The sequence below is a fragment of the Panulirus ornatus genome, chromosome 1 (assembly GCF_036320965.1).
Source record: "Panulirus ornatus isolate Po-2019 chromosome 1, ASM3632096v1, whole genome shotgun sequence".
Classification (NCBI taxonomy): domain Eukaryota; kingdom Metazoa; phylum Arthropoda; class Malacostraca; order Decapoda; family Palinuridae; genus Panulirus; species Panulirus ornatus.
Window position 1 is genome coordinate 2,715,557 of NC_092224.1, and position 14,323 is coordinate 2,729,879.

Genomic DNA, 14,323 nt, shown 5'->3' on the forward strand with positions numbered 1-14,323 from the left:
TACATCTCTCTCTCTCTCTCTCTCTCTCTCTCTCTCTCTCTCTCTCTCTCTCTCTCTCTCTCTCTCTCTCTCTCTCTCTCTCCCGCAATGATTTTAATTCAACAACCTTACCACCCACTCGTCTCCTCTCATCCTAGCAACATGGGAAACTGCTGCGAACATAACTTCGCTTCAGATCATTGTTTTGAGCATAATGGTTGTGATGCAAATGTACCTCCAGAGAACTGCCAGACTCAGGTGAGGGAGTCACATGATATCTTAGCCATAACGTGACTAGTCTGGCTGACCGTGTAAGACGTCCCGTCTTACGCTGTCTGTGTGCCATAGAAACGATCTATGTGTGGACGAGGTGGTTATACAAGTGTGGTGGAAGAACTGGAGAACTGGTCAAGGTGTGTGTATGTCGGTGGTACAGGAATCAGAGCCTCGTTGTTGATGTATCTCTGAAAGAGGAGTCACATCGGTGAAGGGAGCTGGAGCCAGAGAAAGACAGACCTGCTAATAAGAGTACACAATTCTTTACCTGATGGTTGGAAGTGTGGGGAAGTGGGGCAAGAGAGAGGGTGCAGTGAACAACATCTGGGTCTCCTCTGCACATAGGAAGGACAGATCACAGAATACTTCATGGTCTATGAAGTGTTTAACACGGGAAGGCCAAACAACTGGTCATCCGCTTGAGGACAGAATTATAATGATTATCTACTTTCCTGATCTATTTTGAGGGAGACAGGGTAGTAAAGCATAAGGCTCCTTTCCATCCACCACTCCCACCGGCAGACCAACGGAAGGAATATATCTGTGAGGAAGCAGCAGACAGAATTGAAGAAAATTACGACAATGAACATTTCATAAAAAAAGATGAATTGAAAACCCATTCTGATCCAGTTCCGTCCGCCGGATACTCTGGGAAAGAAAGATTTTGATATCGATTTCATAAGGAATAAAAGAATTTCAAGTATGTGTGTATTACATTGTCATTCTTATACATTATCATTCACTAAAAATGATATCTTAAAAGCCTTTATGCAGCCGTTTTGTGGATGTATGGATAGTCGTCACCTTTAACAGCATCTGGTGGAGGGATATGTCATTGTGATATGACTGTATCGCTGAAGAAACGTTTGCTGATGTTTGTATAACATGTCCTCACCTACTGTAGGTAGCCAGGAACCTGCCCAGCAGCAGCAGCAGCAGCAAGAGGAAGTACTAAACAAGTCACCATCACAGGAAATGACAACGTCTGGTGATGGCAGATAATAATTCTGTGAGACAGACCAGTCAGTTCACCAGCAACATTCTCACTCACGCGTGGCTACTTGGGCCTAGCTAGTCTATACGTTACACATCGGCTGAAACGAAGAACACAGACTGAAGCAGAGAAACGGGCTGACACTTCCGAGTTTCTTCTCTTGTGATTCCTTCATCATCGTTTGCCATCAGGAAAGAAAAGTCAGACTTAACTTTTTGGCCATAACTATAAATTATCCAAAGTTTGGAAGTTTAAACTTGAATTTGATATGGGACCATAAAGATTATTTTTTTCCACTTTTATTCAGTAATTAAGGAATATAGATATTATATATTCACTAATACATATAATTACAGTGAGTAATACTGATTGAACGAAACGTTCATTGTTAGTTACCGTAGGTCACTGCCCAAGAACAAGTTCTGAACCTTAGAATCTACAGATGATGGTGGGCGATACACCCGCGGCAGTTGGTCGAAGGCCTTTCACCTGACTCAGTAATGATTAGGTCAAAGGCCACGTCGTCATACCAGAAAGCCGTATCGTGGTGCTCAATTGTCGTGTCGTCGTGTTCAAGTGTCGTGCCGTCGTGGTCAAGAGACTTTTTTAAGTTAGCTGAGACAGCACGGGTAGCTGAGGCCCTAATCAAGTTCATCTCATTAGGGATACATATTTACCGACCATCCCTTAGGGATGGACGAACAGCTGGGTTTGCTGAGGACCGACTGCCATAACCAGGAATCGAACCTGAGCGGCCCACGAATGCGTCGCGGTCATGATCGCTAACCGATACACCACATATAAAGAAGCAGCGTAAGGGGAGTGTGTGGGAACCCTTGGCGACCAGAAGACCCACGAGTGGTTTTTCTATCATCATTCTAGTCGATGTTCCTTGGGGCATTACGTATATGAATTCCAAAATTTACTTATGATGAGTTTGAGAAGATATATTCTATTGGATCCAAGTTAAAGTATCCTAAATCTTTCATTAATTAAACCCTTAAGTTGGCAAAGAAATTTTTATAGAGTTAAACCCAAACCTCCCTTTGATACCAAGAACCTTTTAGCCCTCCCTTTTAGTGATAATCTTACTTTACTTCCCATGTTGCTTAAATACTTTAATGTAAATGTAGCCTTCAGCAATAACAATACTATAAAGAATATCTTAATAAAATATCATCAGATAATTTGCGGGCTGTGTTTACGGAATCCCTTGCAAAAATTGTTATATTTTTTATGTTGAGCAGACTAATAAGGATGTTTATGTCAGACTTAAGCAACATAAAATAGTACAAGAAAAATGCAAAAATCAAATGCTCAGTTTAACCACGTTAAAAATTATGACCATTGTATTGATTGGAGTAACACTAATTCAGGTATTAACTGTAGCTCCTTTACCACGAGAAATAGCATTGAATCTTCTGTTATCAAGTACACAAAGAATAAAAACTGTAATATTAGTAAAGGTCTATACAAACTGGATAGCTTTGTCATAGATGATATTTCAAACAGTTCCTTTTCCTGTCCACATACTAGAATCTTATGACAGGCATGATGCCAGACCTGGACATCACCATATAGTAACACAAATGGTGTCTTAGCTACGTCTCTTCTTTGTATATCAAGTGACTGTTCTACGTCTTCTGTCTCATTCTTGTATCTCCCCTGACGATGTGATTATTACACGAAAGTTCACCTGGAAAATTATTGTTTCATTTTCCTCGTGGTTATACACACACACACACACACACACACACACACACTTTATAAACATAATATATATATATATATATATATATATATATATATATATATATATATATATATATATATATATATATATATATATATATATATACATATATATATATTTATCCCTGGGGATACAGGAGAAAGAATACTTCCCACGCATTCCTCACGTGTCGTAGAAGGCGACTAAAGGGGACGAGAGCGGGGGGCTAGAAACCCTCCCCTCCTTGTATTTTGACTTTCTGAAAGGGGAAACAGAAGAGGGAGTCACGCGGGGAATGCTCATCCTCCTCGAAGGCTCAGATTGGGGTGTCTAACTGTGTCTGGATGTAATCAAGATGAGAAAAAGGAGAGATAGGTAGTATGTTTGAGGAAAGGAACCTGGATGTTTTGGCTCTGAGTGAAACGAAGCTCAAGGGTAAAGGGGAAGATTGGTTTGGGAATGTCTTGGGAGTAAAGTCAGGAGTTAGTGAGAGGACAAGAGCAAGGGAAGGAGTAGCACTCCTCCTGAAACAGGAGTGGTGGGAGTATGTGATAGAAAGTAAACTCTAGATCTGATATGGGTAAAACTGAAAGTGGATGGAGAGAGATGGCTGATTATTGGTGCATATGCACCTGGTCATGAGAAGAAAGATCATGAGAGGCAAGTGTTTTGGGAGTAGCTGAATGAGTGTGTTAGTAGTTTTGATGCACGAGACCGGGTTATAGTGATGGGTGATTTGAATGCAAAGGTGAGTAATGTGGCAGTTGAGGGAATAATTGGTATACATGGGGTGTTCAGTGTTGTAAATGGAAATGGTGAAGAGCTTGTAGATTTATGTGCTGAAAAAGGACTGGTGATTGGGAATACCTGGTTTAAAAAGAGAGATATACGTAAGTATACGTATGTAAGTAGGAGAGATGGCCAGAGAGCGTTATTGGATTACGTGTTAATTGATAGGCGCGCGAAAGAGAGACTTTTGGATGTAAATGTGCTGAGAGGTGCAAGGAGGGCTGTCTGATCATTATCTTGTGGAGGCGAAGGGGAAGATTTGTAGAGGTTTTCAGAAAAGAAGAGAGAATGTTGGGGTGAAGAGAGTGGTGAGAGTAAGTGAGCTTGGGAAGGAGACTTGTGTGAGGAAGTACCAGGAGAGGCTGAGTACAGAATGGAAAAAGGTGAGAACAAAGGAGGTAAAGGGAGTGGGGGAGGAATCGGATGTATTTAGGGGAGCAGTGATGGCTTGCGCAAAAGATGCTTGTGGCATGAAAAGCGTGGGAGGTGGGCAGCTTAGAAAGAGTAGTGAGTGATGGGATGAAGAAGTAAGATTATTAGTGAAAGAGAAGAGAGAGGCATTTAGACGATTTTTGCGGGGAAATGATGCAAATGAGTGGGAGATGTATAAAAGAAAGAGGCAGGAGGTCATGAGAAAGGTGCATGAGGTGAAAAAGAGGGCAAATGAGAAATGGGGTGAGAGAGTATCATTAGATTTTAGGGAGAATGAAAAGATGTTTTGGAAGGAGGTAAATAAAGTGCGTAAGACAAAGGAACAAATGGGAACTTCAGTGAAGGGGGCTAATGAGAAGGTGATAACAAGTAGTGGTGATGTGAGACGGAGATGAAGTGAGTATTTTGAAGGTTTGTTGAATGTGTTTGATGATAGAGTGGCAGATATGGGGTGTTTTGGTCGAGGTGGTATGCAAAGTGAGAGGGTTAGGGAAAATGATTTGGTAAACAGAGAAGAGGTAGTGAAAGCTTTGCGGAAGATGAAAGCTGGCAAGGCAGCGGGTTTGGATGGTATTGCAGTGGAATTTATTAAAAATAGGTGACTGTATTGTTGACTGGTTGGTAAGGTTATTCAATGTATGTATGATTCATGGTGAGGTGCCTGAGGATTGGCGGAATGCTTGCATAGTGCCATTGTACAAAGGCAAAGGGGACGAGAGTGAGTGCTCAAATTACAGAGGTATAAGTTTGTTGAGTATTCCTGGTAAATTATATGGGAGGGTATTGATTGAGAGGGTGAAGGCATGTACAGAGCACCATATTGGGGAAGAGCAGTGTGGTTTCAGAAGTGGTAGAGGATGTGTGGGTCAGGTGTTTGCTTTGAAGAATGCATATGAGAAACAGGAGTGGTAGGAGTATGAGATAGAGTGTACGAAAGTAAACTCTAGATTGATATGGGTAAAACTGAAAGTGGATGGAGAGAGATGGGTGATTATTGGTGCATATGCACTTGGGCATGAGAAGAAAGATCATGAGAGGCAAGTGTTTTGGGAGCAGCTGAGTGAGTGTGTTAGTAGTTTTGATGCACGAGACCGGGTTACAGTGATGGGTGATTTGAATGCAAAGGTGAGTAATGTGGCAGTTAAGGGACTAGTTGGTGTGCATGGGGTGTTCAGTGTTGTCACTGGAAATGGTGAAGAGCTTGTGAATTTGAGCGCCGAAAAAGGACTGGTGATTGGGAATACCTGGTTTAAAAAGAGAGATATACATAAGTATACGTATGTAAGTAGGAGAGATGGCCAGAGAGCGTTATTGGATTACGTGGTAATTGATAGGTGCGGAAAGAGAGACTTTTGGATGTTAATGTGCTGAGAGGTGCAACTGGAGGGATGTCTGATCATTATCTTGTGGAGGCGAAGGTGAAGATTAGTAGAGGTTTTCAAAAAAGAAGAGAGAATGTTGGTGACAAGAGTGGTCAAAGTGAGTGAACTTGGGAAGGAGACTTGTGTGAGGAAGTACCAGGAGAGACTGAGTACAGAATGGAAAAAAAGGTGAGAACAAAGGACGTAAGAGGAGTTGGGGAGGAATGGAATGTATTTAGGGAAGCAGTGATGGCCTGTACAAAAGATGCTGGTGGTATGAGAAGCGTGGGAGGTGGGCAGATTAGAAAGGGTAGTAAGTGGTGGAATGAAGAAGTACGATTACAAGTGAAAGAGAAGAGAGGGCTTTTGGACGATTTTTGTGGGGAAACAATGCAAATGAGTGGGAGATGTATAAAAGAAAGAAGCAGGAGGTCAAAAGAAAGGTACAAGAGGTGAAAAAGATGGCAAATGAGAGTTGGGGTGAGAGAGTATCATTTGATTTTAGGGAGAATAAAAAGATGTTTTGGAAGGAGGTAAATAAAGAACGTAAGACAAGGGAACAAATGGGAACTTCAGTGAAGGGGGCTAATGGGGAGGTGATAACAAGTAGTAGTGATGTGAGAAGGAGATGGAGTGAGTATTTTAAGGTTTGTTGAATGTGTTTGATAGTAGAGTGGCAGATGTAGGGTGTTCTGGTCCAGGTGGTGTACATAGTGAGAAAGTTAGGGAGAATGATTTGGTAAACAGAGAAGAGGTAGTAAAATCTTTGCGGAAGATGAAAGCCGGCAAGGCAGCGGGTTTAGATGGTATTGCAGTGGAATTCAATAATATAGGGGGTTACTGTGTTGTTGACTGGTTGGTAAGGTTATTTGATGTATGTATGACTCATGGTGAGGTGCCTGAGGATTGGCGGAATGCTTGCATATTACCAGTGCACAAAGGCAAAGGGGATGAGAGTGAGTGCTCAAATTACAGAGGTATATGTTTGTTGAATTTTCCGGGGAAATTATATGGGAGGGTACTGATTGAAAGGGTGAAGGCATGTACAGAGCATCATATTGGGGAAGAGCAGTGTAGTTTCTGAAGTAGTAGAGGATGTGTGGATCAAGTGTTTGCTTTGAAGAATGCATGTGAGAAATAGCATTTATGGATCTGGAGAAGGCATATGATAGAGTTGATAGAGATGCTCTGTGGACGGTATTAAGACTATATGCTGTGGAAGACAAGTTGGTAGAAGCAGTGAAAAGCTTTTATCGAGGATGTAAGGCATGTGTACGAGCAGGATGAGAGGAAACTGATTGGTTCGAAGTGAATGTCGGTTTGCAGTAGGGGTGCGTGATGTCTCCATGGTTGTTTAATTTGTTTATGGATGGGGTTGTTTGGGAGGTGAATGCAAGAGTTTTGGAAAGAGGGTCAAGTATGCAGTCTGTTGTGGATGAGAGCTTGGGAAGTGAGTCAGTTGTTGTTCGCTGATGATACAGCACTGGTGGCTGATTTGGGTGAGAAACTGCAGAAGCTGGTGACTGAGTTTGGTAAACTATGTGAAAGAAGAAAGCTGAGAGTAAATGTGAATAAGAGCAAGGTTATTAGGTACAGTAGGGTTGAGGGACAAGTCAATTGGGGGGTAAGTTTGAACGGAGAAAAACTGGAGGAAGTGAAGTGTTATAGATATCTAGGAGTGGATTTGGCAGCGGATGGAACCATGGAATCGAAAATGAGTCATAGGGTAGGGCGAAAGTTCTGGGAGCCTTGAAGAATGTGTAGAATTCGAAAACGTTATCTCGGAAAGCAAAAATGGGTATGTTTGAAGGAATAGTCGTTCAAACAATGTTTTTTGGTTGCGATGCGTGGGCTATAGATAGAGTTGAGCGAAGGAGGGTGGATCTGATGGAAATGAGATGTTTGAGGACAATATGTGGTGTGAGGTGGTTTGATCGAGTAAATGATGAAAGGGTAAGAGAGATGTGTGGTAATAAAAAGAGTGTGGTTGAGAGGGCAGAAAAGGTTGTTTTGAAATGGTTTGGCCACATGGAGAGAATGAGTGAGGAAAGATTGACCAAGAGGATATATGTGTCAGAGGTGGAGGGAACGAGGAGAAGTGGGAAACCAAATTGGAGGTGGAAAGATGGAGTGAAAACGATTTTGAGTGATCGGGGCCTGAACATGCAGGAGGGTGAAAGGCGTGCAAGGAATAGATTTTGGAACGAAGTGGATTGAACTGGGGCATATGAAGCATCTGGGGTAAACCGTGGAAAGTTTTGTGGGGCCTGGATGCGGAAAGGGAGCTGTGGTTTCGGTGCATTAGACATGACAGCTAGAGACTGAGTGTGAACGAATGTGGCCTTTGTTGTCTCTTCCTTGCGCTACCTCGCGCACATGCTGGGGGAGGGGGTTGTCATTTCATGTGTGGCGGGATGGCGACGGAAATGAATAAGGGCAGACAATATGAATTATGTACATGTGTATATATGTATATGTCTGTGTGTGTATATATATGTATACGTTGAGATGTATAGGTATGTATATGTGCGTGTGTGGATGTGTGTGTATATACATGTGTATGTGGGTGGGTTAGGTCATTTTTTCGTCTGTTTCTTTGCGCTGTCTCGCTAACCCGGGAGAAAGCGACAAAGTGTAATAAATATATAGAATATATATATATATATATATATATATATATATATATATATATATATATATATATATATATATATATATGTATATATATATATATATTTTTTTTTTTTTTTCTTTCAAACTATTCGCCATTTCCCGCGTTAGCGAGGTAGCGTTAAGAACAGAGAACTGGGCCACTGAGGGAATATCCTCACCTGGCCCCCTTCTCTGTTCCTTCTTTTGGAAAATTAAAAAAAATTGAGGGGGGAGGATTTCCAGCCCCCCGCTCCCTCCCCTTTTAGTCGCCTTCTACGACACGCAGGGAATACGTGGGAAGTATTCTTTCTCCCCTATCCCCAGGGATAATATATATATATATATATATATATATATATATATATATATATATATATATATATATATATATATATATATATATATATATATATATATATATTCTATATATTTATTACACTTTGTCGCTTTCTCCCGGGTTAGCGAGGTAGCGCAAAGAAACAGACGAAAAAAAATAAATATATAGAATATATATATATATATATATATATATATATATATATATATATATATATATATATATATATATATATATATATATATATATATATATATATATATATATGCTCTTTTACAAAGACCCTTGCACTGACCTTCCTCACCAAAAGACAAATCAAACAATGGTGACATTGCACACCTATGCCGAAGATGCATCATCTAGAACCATTTACCCTCCTCTCACCTGCTCACAGTCATGCCTTACCTTCTTGACAGATGCTCCGCAGTGCTTCTAACAGATTTCCTTCCACAACATATATTTGCAACACCTTCCACAAAACATTTCCATTGAACCTATCCTATGATTTCAACAGATCCATAAAGGCTATTACTCTAACCCATCCAATTATCACCCCATTGCTCTAACTTCTGCTATCTCTTAAGCCTTTGAAACTCGCCTAAATTCTTACTTTCTCAAATACTTAAGAATCCTTTTCCATCTTTCAGATCATCAGTGGGGTTTTGGAGTGGTAGGTCTACTAGTGATCTCCTTTCCCAAGTGACTCATGCTCCAACTTTTTCGATGATTTTCATGAAACTTTTGTCATAGCCTCCGACATCTTCAAAGCTTTTGAGAGGGTGTAACAGAAGTCCTTGTTTTCTAAACTTCTCTAATTTGCTTTCATTACTTCTCTCCATTCTCTAATGCATCTATTCCTCTCTGGTCAATCCATTGCAGTAGTTGTTGGAGAGATTTTGCCCTCTTGTCCTATCAGTAGCAGTGTTTCTGTCCCATCACCTACTCTCTTTCTCCTCAATAAATATATATTCTATATATTTATAGAATATATATAAAAGGGTCTTTGTAAAAGGGCAGGGATGCAGTATGTTGGGGATGGGGGAGCTTGGGAGGTCATTCATTTGTTGTATGCTGATGACGTGGTACAGGTGGCAGATTCGAGTTTAGAAGTGTGTGTGAATGGAGGAAGTTGACTGTGAGTTTGGGAGAGTATGTGAAAGGATAAAGTCGACAGTAAATGTTAACAAGAGCAGTGGAAACAGTTAGGATGCGAGTTGAATGGAGAAAACTTTGAGGAAGTGAATTGTTTTAGATACTTGGGTGTAGACATGGCAACTAATGGAGCCGTTGGAGATGAAGCGAGTCATAGGATGGAGAGGGAGCGAAAGTCTAGGAGCATGCAGAAATGCATAGAAAGAGAGGTTACTATCTGGAAGGGCAAAAATGAATGTGTTTGAAGGTTTAGTAGTCCTGAAGGTGTTGTATAGATTTGAGTGCTCAGGGCATGGACATGCAGGCTTGCCTGGGATACAGTACATTGGAGTGATAGGGTTTACAGGGGGCAATGTGCTGTCAGTGAACTGAACCAGGGTATAGGAAGTGGCTGGGCTCTGGTAGTGGATAGGAGACTGTAGTTTCAGTGCATTACATGACAGCTAGAGATTGTAAATGAGTGAATGAGGCTATTTCTTGTCTGTTTTTGTTGCTGCCTTGCTAACACAAGAAATGGGAAGCATGAAAAAAATGTCTGGGTAAAAAATGGCTTCATTTTGACAGCAAAAGTATATTAAGCAGATATTAAGGGCCACCCATAAAATTTTAATTTTCAAGTAATGATTCCATAACTTTCCAACCAAACTTAAGAGTAAATGTGAATAAGAGCAAGGTTATTAGGTACAGTAGGGTTGAGGGTCAAGTCAATTGGGAGGTGAGTTTGAATGGAGAAAAACTGGAGGAAGTGAAGTGTTTTAGATATCTGGGAGTGGATCTGGCAGCGGATGGAACCATGGAAGCGGAAGTGGATCATAGGGTGGGGGAGGGGGCGAAAATTCTGGGGGCCTTGAAGAATGTGTGGAAGTCGAGAGCATTATCTCGGAAAGCAAAAATGGGTATGTTTGAAGGAATAGTGGTTCCAACAATGTTGTATGGTTGCGAGGCGTGGGCTATGGATAGAGTTGTGTGCAGGAGGATGGATGTGCTGGAAATGAGATGTTTGAGGACAATGTGTGGTGTGAGGTGGTTTGATCGAGTGAGTAACGTAAGGGTAAGAGAGATGTGTGGAAATAAAAAGAGCGGGGTTGAGAGAGCAGAAGAGGGTGTTTTGAAGTGGTTTGGGCACATGGAGAGAATGAGTGAGGAAAGATTGACCAAGAGGATATATGTGTCGGAGGTGGAGGGAACGAGGAGAAGAGGGAGACCAAATTGGAGGTGGAAAGATGGAGTGAAAAAGATTTTGTGTGATCGGGGCCTGAACATGCAGGAGGGTGAAAGGAGGGCAAGGAATAGAGTGAATTGGAGCGATGTGGTATACCGGGGTTGATGTGCTGTCAGTGGATTGATTCAAGGCATGAGAAGCGTCTTGGGTAAACCATGGAAAGCTGTGTATGTATGTATATTTGCGTGTGTGGACGTATGTATATACATGTGTATGGGGGGGGGGTTGGGCCATTTCTTTCGTCTGTTTCCTTGCGCTACCTCGCAAACGCGGGAGACAGCGACAAAGTATAATAAATATAAAATATATATATATGTATATATATATATATATTTTTTTTTTTTTTATACTTTGTCGCTGTTTCCCGCGTTTGCGAGGTAGCGCAAGGAAACAGACGAAAGAAATTCCCCAACCCCCCCCATACACATGTACATACACACGTCCACACACACAAATATACATACCTACACAGCTTTCCATGGTTTACCCCGGACGCTTCACATGCCTTGATTCAATCCACTGACAGCACGTCAACCCCTGTATACCACACCGCTCCAATTCACTCTATTCCTTGCCCTCCTTTCACCCTCCTGCATGTTCAGGCCCCGATCACACAAAATCTTTTTCACTCCATCTTTCCACCTCCAATTTGGTCTCCCTCTTCTCCTCGTTCCCTCCACCTCCGACACATATATCCTCTTGGTCAATCTTTCCTCACTCATTCTCTCCATGTGCCCAAACCATTTTAAAACACCCTCTTCTGCTCTCTCAACCACGCTCTTTTTATTTCCACACATCTCTCTTACCCTTACGTTACTTACTCGATCAAACCACCTCACACCACACATTGTCCTCAAACATCTCATTTCCAGCACATCCATCCTCCTGCGCACAACTCTATCCATAGCCCACGCCTCGCAACCATACAACATTGTTGGAACTACTATTCCTTCAAACATACCCATTTTTGCTTTCCGGGATAATGTTCTCGACTTCCACACATTTTTCAAGGCTCCCAAAATTTTCGCCCCCTCCCCCACCCTATGATCCACTTCCGCTTCCATGGTTCCATCCGCTGACAGATCCACTCCCAGATATCTAAAACACTTCACTTCCTCCAGTTTTTCACCATTCAAACTCACCTCCCAATTGACTTGACCCTCAACCCTACTGTACCTAATAACCTTGCTCTTATTCACATTTACTCTTAACTTTCTTCTTCCACACACTTTACCAAACTCCGTCACCAGCTTCTGCAGTTTCTCACATGAATCCGCCACCAGCGCTGTATCATCAGCGAACAACAACTGACTCACTTCCCAAGCTCTCTCATCCCCAACAGACTTCATATATATATATATATATATATATATTATCCCTGGGGATAGGGGAGAAAGAATACTTCCCACGTATTCCCTGCGTGTCGTACAAGGCGACTAAAAGGGAAGGGAGCGGGGTGCTGGAAATCCTCCCCTCTCATTTTTTTTTTAATTTTCCAAAAGAAGGAACAGAGAAGGGGGCCAGGTGAGGATATTCCCTCAAAGGCCCAGTCCTCTGTTCTTAACGCTACCTCGCTAATGCGGGAAATGGCGAATAGTATGGAAAATATATATATATATATATATATATATATATATATATATATATATATATATATATATATATATATATATGTAGTCTTCGATTATATGTGTGTGTGTGTGTGTGTGTGTGTGTGTTATGCGTCTATGTTAGAAATCTAATCATAGAATTATTGACTGCGTCTATGTCAGAAATCCAATACTAGAATAAGTGTATCATGTTCACCGGAGATCATGTAGAGAGAACTGATCCATCAGCATATGTCATTGTGTCATTAGTCACACGCATTAAGTATGACGGACTATCCCATGAGCTGACCCACCCTTAGGGTCAGGTCAAAGGCCAGGCCATCACACCCCAGGGTCGTGCCGTCGTGCTCAGAGGTCATAACTTGGTGCTCATAGGGTCGTACCGTCACGCTCAAAGGGTTTAATGATGCGGTAGGCACGGGGGTGGGGTGGGGGGGGTGGTGTCGGGGGGTTGGGTGGGGGGGTGGGGGGCATCAGGTTATAATCTTCCTTGCCGCCGTCGACCCATGGGTAGGGGGTAGGGGGGGGGAGGGGGGGCAGGCTGTTTTATGGGTAAAGGAGGAGATGTAATGCTGAAAGACGCCACTTGTTACTACAGCTGCTGGATATCAGACTGGCTAATTATCATTTAGATTGCCGCCCTACCCGCTCCCTCCTTAGATAGATTAAACGGATGTAATCCACCTCTAGCGCTGGTCGACGGGATGGTGGGGTTAGTGTGGGTACAAGCCAGGCAGGACATTTTGGTGGGAGAATACGCCAGGAGGCAAGAAAGAGCTGAGGGACGATGGCGCTGGAATTGCGAAGAATGCTCAAGTGTGAGTGACGGTGACAGCCGCAGTGGGGAGAGCGAGGGAGAGAATGGTAGTGAGGGAGGCAGGGAGGTGGGAGGGTGAAGGAGGAGGCAAGAGGCGGGAGGGTGTAGGGTAAGTCTTGGTAGGTACATGGGAAGGGGAGATAACATGAGGTTAGGTTATGGAGGATAGAAACGTATCCTCAGTCCTTAACTAGTTCTTAATTTCACTTGAGATAAAGACATGACATTGTGCCGCAAGGCATTACACCCCGTCCATCACTCCTTCTGGCACTGCATCCGGCAGAACACCTACATAGTAAACTGCTATGGAAATGTTGTACGACAGTGGGACTTTATAACCAAATCAGTTGCTAAAGTCGGATACTCTAGAGAGGAGGATCAGATCTGGGGAGGAGGATCAGATCTGGGGAGGAGGATCAGATCTGGGGAGGAAGATCAGATCTGGGGAAGAGGATCACATCTGGGGAAGAGGATCAGATCTGGGGAGGAAGATCAGATCTGGGGAGGAGGATCAGATCTGGGGAGGAGGATCATATCTAGAGAGGACGATCAGATCTGGGGATGAGGATCAGATCTAGGGAGGAGGATCAGATCTGGGGAGGAGGATCAGATCTAGGAAGGAGGATCAGATCTGGGGAGGAGGATCAGATCTAGGGAGGAGGATCAGGTCTGGGGAGGAGGATCAGATCTAGAGAGGAGGATCAGATCTGGGGTGGAAGATCAGATCTGGGGAGGAGGATCAGATCTGGGGAGGAGGATCAAATCTGGGGAGGAGGATCAGATCTGGGGAGGAGGATCAGATTTGGGGAGGAAGATCAGATCTGGGGAAGAGGATCAGATCTGGGGAGGAGGATCAGATCTGGGGAGGAAGATCAGATCTGGGGAGGAGGATCAGATCTGGGGAGGAAGATCAGATCTGGGGAAGAGGATCAGATCTGGGGAGGAGGATCAGATCTGGGGAGGAGGATCA